At 37.4% G+C, this 12,147-nt stretch overlaps 1 protein-coding gene across 1 annotated transcript in view; it reads right to left on the bottom strand.

The window, feature by feature from the left end:
- The window catches only part of GABBR2 (gamma-aminobutyric acid type B receptor subunit 2), a 355,481-nt gene that overhangs the window by 178,849 nt on the left and 164,485 nt on the right, over positions 1-12,147 (bottom strand). The window lies entirely within an intron of this gene.

Genomic DNA, 12,147 nt, shown 5'->3' with positions numbered 1-12,147 from the left:
AGAGCAAAAAAAAGAATAACCATGAAGGACTTAGAAATTCACCCCAGATATATCTCAGGAGCAGTTAAGTCACTTCAGAATAAAGGCGGTATTGATGTAAGTTCCTTTTCTGCAGTGAGCAGAGGTTGGAACTACATCTGAATTATGCCCTTTTTATGTGGGTGGTCTATTTGCTGTGCATGGGACATCTTAAGCAATGTTGCATTTTGTCAGAAAATAATTTGTCCTGAGGTACTAGGGCTTAGATGTGCCACATTTTAGTGCCAGTATGGAGCAGGTAAATGCTAGTGGAAATATGGGCATGCAGGGAAATAAAGATCAAGCAAACATCTAAGGAACAGCTTGAGGATCTACAGTCTTACAATTTAATTGGTAAACTAACTAAAATCACTTTCAATTAAATCCATAATATTCAGTTATTAAATAAAACAAATATATAAATGAAATTTGGAAGTTCATTTCACCTGGCAAGCAGAGTCAATTTGTACATTTGTCAAAACAAAAAACAAAACCAAAAAAACAACCACAAAAAAAACCACCAACCAAAAAACAAACAAAAAAAACCAAAAAAAAAATTGAAAAAAATTCATAAAAATCCCATTCAAAATGACACATGATTAACTGTATAGACATTTTGGCAAGAAATAAATTCTATGTACACCTTTTCCATTTGTAGTCCAAGAAGAAGACATTGCAGCAGGCTATCACACACCTGGTATAACTTCATTTCTTGAAGGAAATAAAGTTTTGTATTTCATATACCTCACAAAGATAATTTCTGTATTTGGATACTTAACATTGGTTCAGATTATATACTATAAGATCAAAGTAGGCTGTGGATCAATACCTTAAAAACTTAAAAGTTGCTACAGTCACAGATGAATATTTAATCCATGTGCAAAATGAGGTCTCTTCTGTTGTCTGTCGCATTACAGGTTTGACTGTGTGAGATGCTGAAGGCCCTGAATGCCCATCAATTCAGCATTTGAGGATGGACTCAGAACTTTGCTGTATCAGTCTCAGAGCTTACAGTGCTACAACTACACTGTCTTCATAAGGCACTGTTTAATTACAGCACATACACAGCAGTAATTCATCACACCATAAGCTACTGCTGATTAAAAGCTGTAAGCTGGTTTTAAAACCTTGTGTGCTCATTATAATCAACAGTAGGGAATGATTCCTAAAGGCTTGACCCATTTCCAATGGGATTTGACCCAATTCAATGTGATGCAGCTTCATTTATATTTTATCTATTGTTTGGGTTTTATTCATCTAACAGATCAGCTATTGATTTCTCTGTAACAGCACAATTTATAGAACCATTCCAGATGAAAAAGAGAAACAGCTATTCAATTTTGTTTTTCCTTGGTTATTCCATTGGGATAAATTATCCACCATAATCTAGCTAGCTTGTTTTGAAAAAATTAATGTGTATGGCATAATTGCCCTGGCAGTTTCTTCTACTACTTGACCATTACATAGAGTTACCTGATGATTTGGCCAACATGTAATCTGAATAGTCCCCTAAATCCTTCTCTATCCTCATTAATTATGGATCACAGGCAAAAATCCCATCATTGAGAATGGCTGGTAAGTTGTAGTATAGGATGGAAATCATGTGTACAAGCCGGGAAGCTTTCCTCTTGCTTCAGACCTTTACAAGGCACCCACATATTTTAGTTTGAGAAATCTGTAGCAATTCCTTGAACAGCAATTAACAAATCTCACACGAGGACAATTCCCAGAAAACTCATACCATCTGAGAAAAGGGAATACACAGGAGGATATTCTAGTAAAGGCACGAAGGATTTTACCACTATTCCAGGGTCTGATTGCTACTGGCCTTCTACAAGGAGCAGAAAATACACACATGGTGGTGACAGAGGACGTTATATGATGCTTATGTCAAACCTGAGCTACCAGTATATGTATATCACTAGTTTTTTATACAAAATTTAACCAATTGAAAAATTCCTAGCATTTTTACCACAGCAAGAATTAAATCTAGGTTTCGAGGTCTAGTTTTTTAACAGTTCTCTGCTCTGCAAGGATATCAACAAAGATGAATAAAAAAAGATTGACAAAGAAAAAATTCAGAGAACCCTGAAGACTGTATTTCCTTTCTTGCATCTTGGGCAGCTTTCCTATTTTTGTTTTAGTCAAGAAACTATTTGGAAACAATTTGACTGAACTGGAGAAACATTATGAAATATTTCAACTATGTGTTTCCATCCCCATCCTGAGCAATGTAAAGCAAGGACAGAATTTCACTGTCTTAATGCAAAGTGGCTGAAAGCCACTCTACGACCTAATCTCTTACCCAGTTAAAATCAGGTCTGCCAGCACAGACTATTCCAGTTTCCTCATCTGAACCTTGAATTGAGTTTACCTCGTTGAGTTTACTTCGGCTGCTTGGAACTTTTTCATTGCTAGAGATTTTCAGCACTAGTAATTTTATACTTTAGAATGGAGGGAAAAACTATTTGTGAGTTTTTATCTTTGATCCTGTAATTTCTGACTTTTGAGTACTGGGTGTATGATGTGCAAATGTAACATTTCACTCCATTACTCCTGTTTCCCCACTTTTTGCTTGTTTTTAATAATAGTTGCGTTGCCAAGATGAAAGGAAAGCAAACAAGAGCAATATATGTAGTCTTAAATAAAGCATAAATATTTCATCCTAGATTTATCCAAAATCATGAGAATATGAATGTCACCTGGAATGAGTGCCTCTTGAATGAGTATGAATTACAGACAGTCATGAAATAATTAATTAGGTTGTAATGAAGACTACTGATGAGCCACTTTTACACCTGTTCTTTTAGTCTACATATTAGTGAGCCAGTGAAAGCGCAAAGCAACAGATGCTGCAAAGGCTTAGAAATCATCTCTTGTCTCCATCCTTTGCATCTGCAGCTTGCAGTTATCTGAACTTCAGGAGAAGCACTGCTACATCTGGGGTTCCCATAAACATCATTTTAATGCATGTCCAGAGTCCCCAGCTGGCACCTGCCTAAAGGCTTGAGTGCACCTTGCTCCCATTACCCATGCCTGGACATGGCTGTGCTGTCTGAGGCAAGAAGGCTGCTCATAATGACAAAATCACAGAATCATTTAGGTTAGAAAAGATCTTCAAGATCATGGAGTTCAACCTTTGACTGATCTCTGCCTTGTCAACTTGACCATAGCAGCAAGTGCCAGGTCCAGTAATTTCTTGAATTCCTGTGTCACGAAAGAGGCAGTACACATTTCTGTAGGATTGTTGCCCAGCACCAGGGGGTATGTATGCAGACTGTGAAGGCCCAGAGCTACTCTCCCAGTACATCTGTCCATGGCCCTGTGGGATAGGAAGCCCTGCCAGGGATGCTAGTTGGACAGTTTTGCATGGACACGTCTTTAGGCAGCAAAAAGAGCCTTTTCTTCCAAGCACTCTGCCCATGCAAAAGCAGCCAAGGTTTTGCTAAATGGAAGAGCTCCAGGCCAATTAAAGTGAATAAATTGAACCTGACAGATCATTTAAGATAAACTTTTATTCCTTTTAGGATCTCATGCTAAGTAAATCTCTACAGTAAATTTCACAAGGCAGAGCTGTGGAACTTTGCAATGCTCCTATCTAGACTGTTATTCTCTTTTTCTTATTCAGTAAAATAGCAAAAAAAAAAAAAAAGCATTATCACTATTCTTCAGATCTCCCTTGTCAATCACAACAAAGGTCTAAGGGAGAAAAAGCTTGGAAAAACACCCACATGCTCAAATCTCCAGTTATAGAAGCCAAGGGAGATGCATTTATCTGACTACTACATCTTAAGGTAGGCTTCAGCTTTGCTCCATTTGGGATGGGGCATGTCTAGGTTGACTTGGCTGCCAGCTAGCTTCACAGAATTACAGGATATTCTGAGTTGGAAGGGACTCACATGGATCATTGAGTCCAACTCTTAAGTGAATGGCCCATGGGGGGATCGAACCAACATCCTTGGCATTAATAGCACCATGCTCTGACCAACTGAGCTAATCTTTGGGAAAATCCACTTTGGGTAGCATTTTCAAAATTCTTGAGTCCCTCTAGAAATGAAAACATATAACTCAGTTATCTTCCCCCCTAACATTTTATCTTTTGTATTTCTTTCATTTAATCAGCCTCTTCCATAAAAATAGATAAATTATAGGGAACTAAAAAAGTAATTTGAATTTTCATTAAAAAAGATAATTGAAATATGTATTAACAAGGGAAACAGAAGCAGAACTCCAGCTCAAGCCCAGACAAGTGATGAAATATTTAGTTTACACAATGGTACATGGCATCAGTAGGGGCATTCTATATCCAAAGGCCATTTATCTACATATGTATGGCTTGCAAGCCCACGGTCTTTTTCAGAACTAATGTTTCTGTAAATCCCACTCTCTCCAGAGTCAGTCCACAGTTGGAGTTATGTGCACCACTGATTTTATCTAGCACAGTAAATCAGATGGACTAAAGCTACCTGAATCTTTCAGGGATTAAAGCAGTTCTAAAGTGTTGAAAAATGAACCTGTAATACAGAGGCAATAATCTGGCATTTGGCTACAGGTTATCACTTAGGTTGTCAGCTGAATTTATCAAACCTGAATATGAGCAGTTAAAAAGCTTTTGATGATTTATAGCTTCTGTACACAACTGCAGCCTTAAATCTTACTTAACATTTTCTGGATGTGAAAATTCACAATTTTATTTTTTTTTTTTAATTCTGTTCTCTTCTCTGAATTCAACAAGGCCTTTGTGCATTTATTGACCTTTGGGATTCACACTTCAGAGACTTTTCAAAGTCTTTTCCTCTGGAGAGGGGAAGCACAGACTAAATACATGAATAAGTCCCTCATTTTATCAGGCCGTCTGCCATTTACTAACACAGCACAACACAACATTTGCCTGCTGTCACATCAGACTGCCACAGCCATGCTCCAAATGTCACATTAGCAGAGTCAGGTTAAAATCACTTCATGTTACAACACTTTCTGCAATGACCTTTTGAAGGGCCAGAATGAGAGAAAAGCTTAACTTCCCTTGCTCTGTGCAGGAAGCCTCTCCTTATTTTTCTCCTAAATGTGAGAAACACGTTTCATTTTCAAAGGGGAGTTGTCAGCTCTTATGAGTATGTGACATTCCTGCAATCTCTCCGTGGCTCCCTCTTCTAGCCTGTGTGGTACAAACAGCATTCTAAAACAGTAAAATTGGTTACCTGAGGATTAGGGTCTCTGTGTATATCAGACACCTTTTTCTTGAGGAGCACAGGGATCTGCTTCCCGTAATGTACTTAACTTTCCATTTTGGCACAGGTCAGGGCAGTATGCAGGGCAATTTGCCTCACCAGGCCTATAAATAACTTGACTTTTAAAATGGCCCAAACAGCATATGTGTATTACTGGTTTGGATCCTATAGCATACTTTTAATAGAAGCAAGGATCCATCATACCTATTTTAGAGATGGGAATATAGGTTTCCCAGGGAAGGCTATCCAGCCTGCTCAGTGGAAAAGCAGAAGGACTGGAACAGACTGGAGTGGACTGTGCAGGAAGATGGAGGAGTCACCATCCCTGGAAGTGTTCAAGAAATGACTGGACCTGGCACTTAGTGCCAGGGCCTATTCACAAGGTGGTGATCAGTCAAAGGTTGGGCTTGATGACCTTGGAGGTCTTTTCCAACTTAAAAGATTCTATGAGTTTAGGGGATACACTTTCAGTGAGGTATTGCTCCTTTCCTCATCCTCCAAGCTAGTCTTTATTGGTAGATCCCAGATGAAGTGAATTGATTATTATACACAAGGGATTAACCAGTAAAGACTGTACAGTCTGTCAGGGTGAAGCATGGCCTGGATATCTCTGAACTGGATATGCAGAAAGCAGCTCAAGGAGGAAAAATGTGTCCATGGCATAAAGGTTAAACAAAGAGGGGAGGAAAAAAGGGAGAACACAGCAAGCTATCAAACAGCTTCGTCTCACTAGCTGGGGATCATATAAAATAGCGCTTAGATTTATGTACAAATGACAGTTCCCTATATCTCTGCCTGACCCTGTTCCTTACATGAACAGTATTAATTCAAAACATTTTTCATCCTGGCAGTAGTTTGAACTAAATCACTGCTAAATCATCTGTGGTGGAATCACTTTGTTGCAGGTAGATGTACTAGATCAATCTAATGAAATAATTTGCTTATGAGGAATTCATCCCTTGTTCTCCATAATCACTTAAGGAAAAAAATTATACATGTGCTCCAGTTGAAGATAACAAATACCAAGATGGATGGAATTTCAAATAGACATTTTTCTCAACAATCCACACTCATGTTCTCCCTTTGGTTTCAATTTTTGAAATAGTAACTCAAGGGTAAGAAAAGTATGACCCTGTCCTTTCATTGCAGGGGCAAGGGGACATTAGGGTCCATAGTAAGTTTTAAAAAATGTTTTACTTAAGTCCAGAATGTATGGGGTGTGTCTGTTGTGAGGTTTTTTGACTCACAGACTCTCTAATAGAAAACTCTGAAAAATGAGCTTCTTTTAAGTCAAAATATGAGATTACAAAAGGCCTTTAGTGACTTTTGGAATGGAGAAATGGAAAGCTAATATTTCCTGAACTGGAACCCCCACTTAATTTCGTTGCAAAAGGAGGATGAGAAATTCTGGTTGGAGCAAATCATCAAAATTCACTGAAAATAAACAGAGATGTTTATCACAGATGTGTAACAAATTCAATATAGTTATATTAAATAACATGATTCAAGCCAGAAAATAACACCTGTGCCATTGTGAAATAGTGACAAAGGTCAGACATTTAGACAAAATTCTAAAAATTTCTCCCAAATCTATTAATTACATGTGCTCATTTTCTATTACATTTTGACAAAATCAGAATTTTTTAATTTCTGAACCAGGGTCAAGTGATGATATATCAAAATAGATTATTTTTTTCAAAATCTAAAATGTCAGCTTAGAGAAATAGGTGCCAATACAATGACGGCATGATCTTCTACAATTTGAAATTAAATAAGCATTTGTAATGGCAGAAAAAAAACCCTATTATTAGGATGAAAAAGGGGAACTAGTAAATTTGAAAAGCAATTTAGCCTTTCTGTATCCTTAATAAGCAACTAATACCTGGACCTGCTTTTGTGCTCTCAAAGTTTTAGTATAAATGCCTATATGAATTCTGCAGCATACAAATCACAACTGCCTTTGGTCACCTATGCAGTGAATAAATCAATCTTCACTATTTTTTAAAAAAATATTCCATTTTCATCTCCCTTATCTGTAATAGATCAGAGTTGTTCTCTCATAACACCGTGATGATATTGTCCTGAAGTAGTTCTGTGAAGGAAATTTTTGTCAAATATCCTTTGTTATATTATTCCACAGATTCAGAGATCTTTTAGACTTTACATGATTATCTTCCTATCTGTAGCCTACGACTATACAAACCTTAGCTTGGTGTGCCACTCAACAATTCTCTATTTTGTCTGTTCAAATGGTAATGCTGAATAAAAAAATCTATATCCTTTCAGTGACCTAGATAAACTTCATTTTCTTCTTTTCTATTCTTTCAGAATTAAAGTTATTCTATTTCACGGTTCTGCATATCTGAGGAAATATTTGAACTACTTGTTAGGGATGATGTCATTGCAGTAGACTGAACTCTCTATTAATTACAACAAATTAATTTTTTCCCATAATATATTTCATGGGTTTCTTGTAAGTCTTTTGTCTCTTTTTATCCCCTTATCTTTTTTTTAATCTTTTTATGTATTACAAATTCTTCAAAAAAAAGCCTAACTCTGAGATGTCAAGGAGAGAGATGTGCCAGCACACAGCTCTGCAGAGAGCAGCAGCTCATGGTGGCCCCATAGACCTCAAGAAAACCTCTGCCTCTCTTCAAAAGACAGGGAGGACTGGGTGGTGACAGGGAAGGACAGCACTGTCCATCACCTGAAATGGAACATCTGAACAACTCTAGTAGAAGTAGGATTCTGAATGCAAATTGGAAAAAAAACAAGAAAAGTTTTAAAAGTTTTAAAAAAGTTTTTTACAGTGAAACTCAGAGAGCTCTGAAGGAAAAAGTCTAACAATTCTTTCAGGTTCTTCTTAGACATTATTTCTTTAGTAGGGTACTAATTTCTGTTGACTTTTTGGAGCTGGATACTTCAGTCTCTGGTAGAAATCAATTTTTGTAAAATTATTTCCATTGCTTTTCAACTTTTTTTTCTTTGCTGTTGCATTTGAAAGTTGAATTTTTTCTCGGTAATTAAGACATCTCCTAAGACAATTTTTCCACAACGTAGTGACAGAGACTTATCAGATCCTGCAAAACACTTTGTGCCTCAGAGTACACTGAATGAAGTGGAATCCTATGAAAATGACAGCTTCTCCTATAGTGCGTGTACTTGTCCCAGTAATAATTATTTGCACAGTTCAAACCGGCTCTCAAGGGATGAACCCCTCTGTAAAGCACAGGCACAGAACCACAGTGATAAACAGGTCTCCCCTGCTCCTCACACATGCCTGGGGAAAAAAATGAATGCAACTCTTCCCAGCAACCTGTCATGCTCATTGCCACTTTGGGCGGCACAGAAGTACCCAGCTAGCCTGAAATTAGTTGGCTTGAATGCTGATAGCTGCAAAGCTGTGGCCTCCCATAGCTGTGCTCCCAATGGAAAGGTTACCTACCAAACCACTGATCTTGCCCCTGGGCAGATTTCCAGCTTCCAGTCTGCTCCATGTTATTGTCGCTACACAGCCCGCAGCACCGCAGTTGGCCTGTTTAAAGCTAGCTCAGGTAAAACAAAACAAAACAGAACACAACAGAACAAAACAGAACAAACTGCCATGACAACCAACAGCTGCACATCAGTGTCCCCTTCCAGCATGTCCTCCCTGGCCTCACAGTTTATATCCACACAATACAGTTTGCTCAAAATGAGGTGACTCAAGTAACTCCCTACACTTAATTGCATTAATCTGTCTTTGTAAATAATTCCCTAAGACCCCAAACAATTTCTATAGTCCTTATCTGTCCTTTCTCCAGTTTGCTATCACAAGTACACAACTCAGGTACCTGAATTTTAATACACTTTTCTGTGTTTATGTAAACAAATCAAATGAACACAAACTCCAACTCCTAATAGATAATGCCAACAGGTTACAAGAGAAGTAACTGGCACAGCGGGAAACATTGCTTCTGGTAGGTATGGAACCGAACAAAAACTGAACAGGAAATGTGTCAAAAAAATCTGACAATAAAAGGGGAAAACAGCTATAAACATATACTAAATATAATTTCCTGTATTGTTTCATCTGACTGCTATAAAGGTAAGTGAAATACTGATAATAAAATTACAGGCAATGTTCAATGTTAGTGAGGTACAACATAACATACAAGAGAAAATGAATATCAAGTATACAAATGCAGCTGTTGGTTCTAAGTAATTAAGAGCAACCAGGATGAGGCCCTGGACTTACTATGGCTGGTTCTTTGAAAACAGCAGTGCTGTGCTCACCGGTGGCCAAAGAGCCAAAAAGAGGATGAATGTGGCAAGACAGAATATTGCGAAAGAAGTTAAAATAGTGGAAAAAGGTCACTCAGAAATATGAGTTCTGGAGGTGGATATTTCAGAGCTGTGTGTGGTTCTCATTAAGCTCTCACAAAAAAAGAATATCAAGAAACATAGAGGCTTATTAGAATTGCATGATGAAAAAACTAAATGGATGACAAAGACTTGTGTTTCTAAAGAGACTTATTGATAAGAGAGATCTGTAAAACATGAACGATGTGTAAAAAGTAAGACACAGTTATTCACTGCTTATCACATCACAAAAAGCAGGGTATGCTCAGTGAAATTCTAAGACAGTTGATTTAAAACAAACAGATGGAAGGGCTTTAATCATTACATGCATCATCATTTTGTGAAACTCATTGTCAGTAGACGTGTTGAAGGCCGAAAGTAAAATTGGTTTCATGAAAGACATGACAAATTGATAGACAATAAATCCACGTGCAATGATTAAACCTTATGGTCCAAAGACACCCTCCAGCTCAAACAGGCATGGAAACACTTGCCTTTTGTATCTCAGAGTGTAAACCACACAGATACCAATACAGATACCCACCCATAACACAGACTTATCATCTGCTTGGGAAATCCCAGCTTCAATTCACTTTCTGCCTGAGGAGAACTAAGTTTTTACCTCTTTGTATTTATACATACACCTGGATAATGATTTTCACTTTTTGTCCTGCTAAATCCTTGTACAACATAGAAAAAAATATCCAGACTGATAGACCAGAAGACAAAGGGTAAGTGGCCCTGACACCTAATAGCAGTTTTGATGCTCACTTGGCTGAGGGATCAAAAGATTTACATTCAAATAAATTTGATTTAGAGGAAAAAAGGAAACAGCAAAACACAGAACTGATGCTGGAAGAGCAATTAATTTTTTTGTTTCCTCCCTGCAAATAACCTAATCACAATTCTAGGGTTCCATGCTTATCCTATGTCTCTTACTAGAAACAATATAGAGAAGTACAACAAGTGGTATTAGTAGCATAATGTGGACAAGTATTTGTAAATAAAATGACAGAATCACATTATGGACACTGCAGAGGAGCAACAGCTCCAGAAGAAATGCAGCTGGAGTTGTAGAGAACTCAAGATGTAATAAAAGTCATCTGTCTGTCTCAAGGCACAATGAATACATCTACAGCATGTCAGGTGTCTGTTTAACTTGTTTCTCAAAACTTCCAAATATAGCAATTTTATGCATTTTCCAGTGTTTAAATATCCTTTTCATTAAGAAGTTTTTCTTAACATTGGCTCAAATCTCCACTCCTGTTCACATCTCTTAATTCTCAGCCAGACGGTGAGGGCAGGACAAGAAACTGTGTTATCAGCAGCTGTCATGCATTTTGACAATGGTCTCTAAATAGCCTAGATATTTTGGTTTTTATATTGAGGTACATTCTTAATCTTCTGTTTTCTCTGCACATTTTTCTTAAATCAGCACCAGACACAGTAGATAGCTATAGCCTTTTGGGCATCAGGGAGATTAAAAGGATACTATTATTTTAACACCCCAGTGCAGAAATTTTCTTTTTTTACCTGTTCATGTTTTTGCTTATTCATGTTCATTCACCTACTGTAATCTTTAGTTCTTTTTATGTATAACTATGGATTGATGAATTGTTCTCCATTTGGTATTTGTCCAAATGTTTGCTGCCAATGTAGCACTAGACATTTGACCTAAAAAACCAGCATACTTTTTCTCCTGATTACTTCTTCAAATTCTTAATATTTTTTTGAATTCTTGTCTAGTCTCCCTCGTGCTTGCTGACTCTCCCAGAGACCATTGTACATTTTGATAATTATATATTCTAGTTCATCTTCTTAATCAGTAATATCAATATTCAGTGACTCCAGATTTAAGGCACACCCTTTCAGAGTTCTATTTGGTATACCTCTCCATATTGAAATGGGACTTTAAATCACTTTTAAATCAGATACTTTTATATTCATATAGATCACGGTCTAGAGGAAGGTGTGCCTGCCCGTGGCATGGAGGTTGTAGCTAGATGATCTTTAAGGTCCCTTTCAACTCAAACCATTTTATGATTCTGTGAATTGATAACTAAGCTAAAAAAGAACCACTGGTCACTAAGGTATGGACAATTACAATAAGATTACTCATATGGAGATAAAAATGGATTGGACATGGTACAGCAAGAAGTCTACAAATTAGACATTCATGTGATTACAGTCAAGACCTCCTGTTAGGATGTGCCAGAAGTAAGACTTCTGACTTCAGTAATTCCCTTTATTGCTTGCCTATGAGCCTTTATGGAAGCAAGAACCAACAGTAGTTAAAGAGTATGCCAGACTGTATTTAGAATAATAGAAGGAAACTTTTCCAGGGTTGGATTGATGCCCTTGGAGAACAAGTTATAGATGAACTGAGGATGCAGGAAAGCAATCCTAGGTTCTTGTACACCTTCCTATTGACTGTAGAGTAGACATTTGTTTGTCTACTTCTTTTGATTAAACTCAGAAAAGAGTATCTGAGGCTTTTACTGCAGAAGTTCAGTAAGGGTTTTTCCTGAGAAGACCAAAGGTTTTACACTTGGCAAGT

This window comes from Vidua chalybeata, chromosome 1 (genome assembly GCF_026979565.1).
Source record: "Vidua chalybeata isolate OUT-0048 chromosome 1, bVidCha1 merged haplotype, whole genome shotgun sequence".
Classification (NCBI taxonomy): domain Eukaryota; kingdom Metazoa; phylum Chordata; class Aves; order Passeriformes; family Viduidae; genus Vidua; species Vidua chalybeata.
This window is presented reverse-complemented; position numbering and strand designations above follow the sequence as displayed.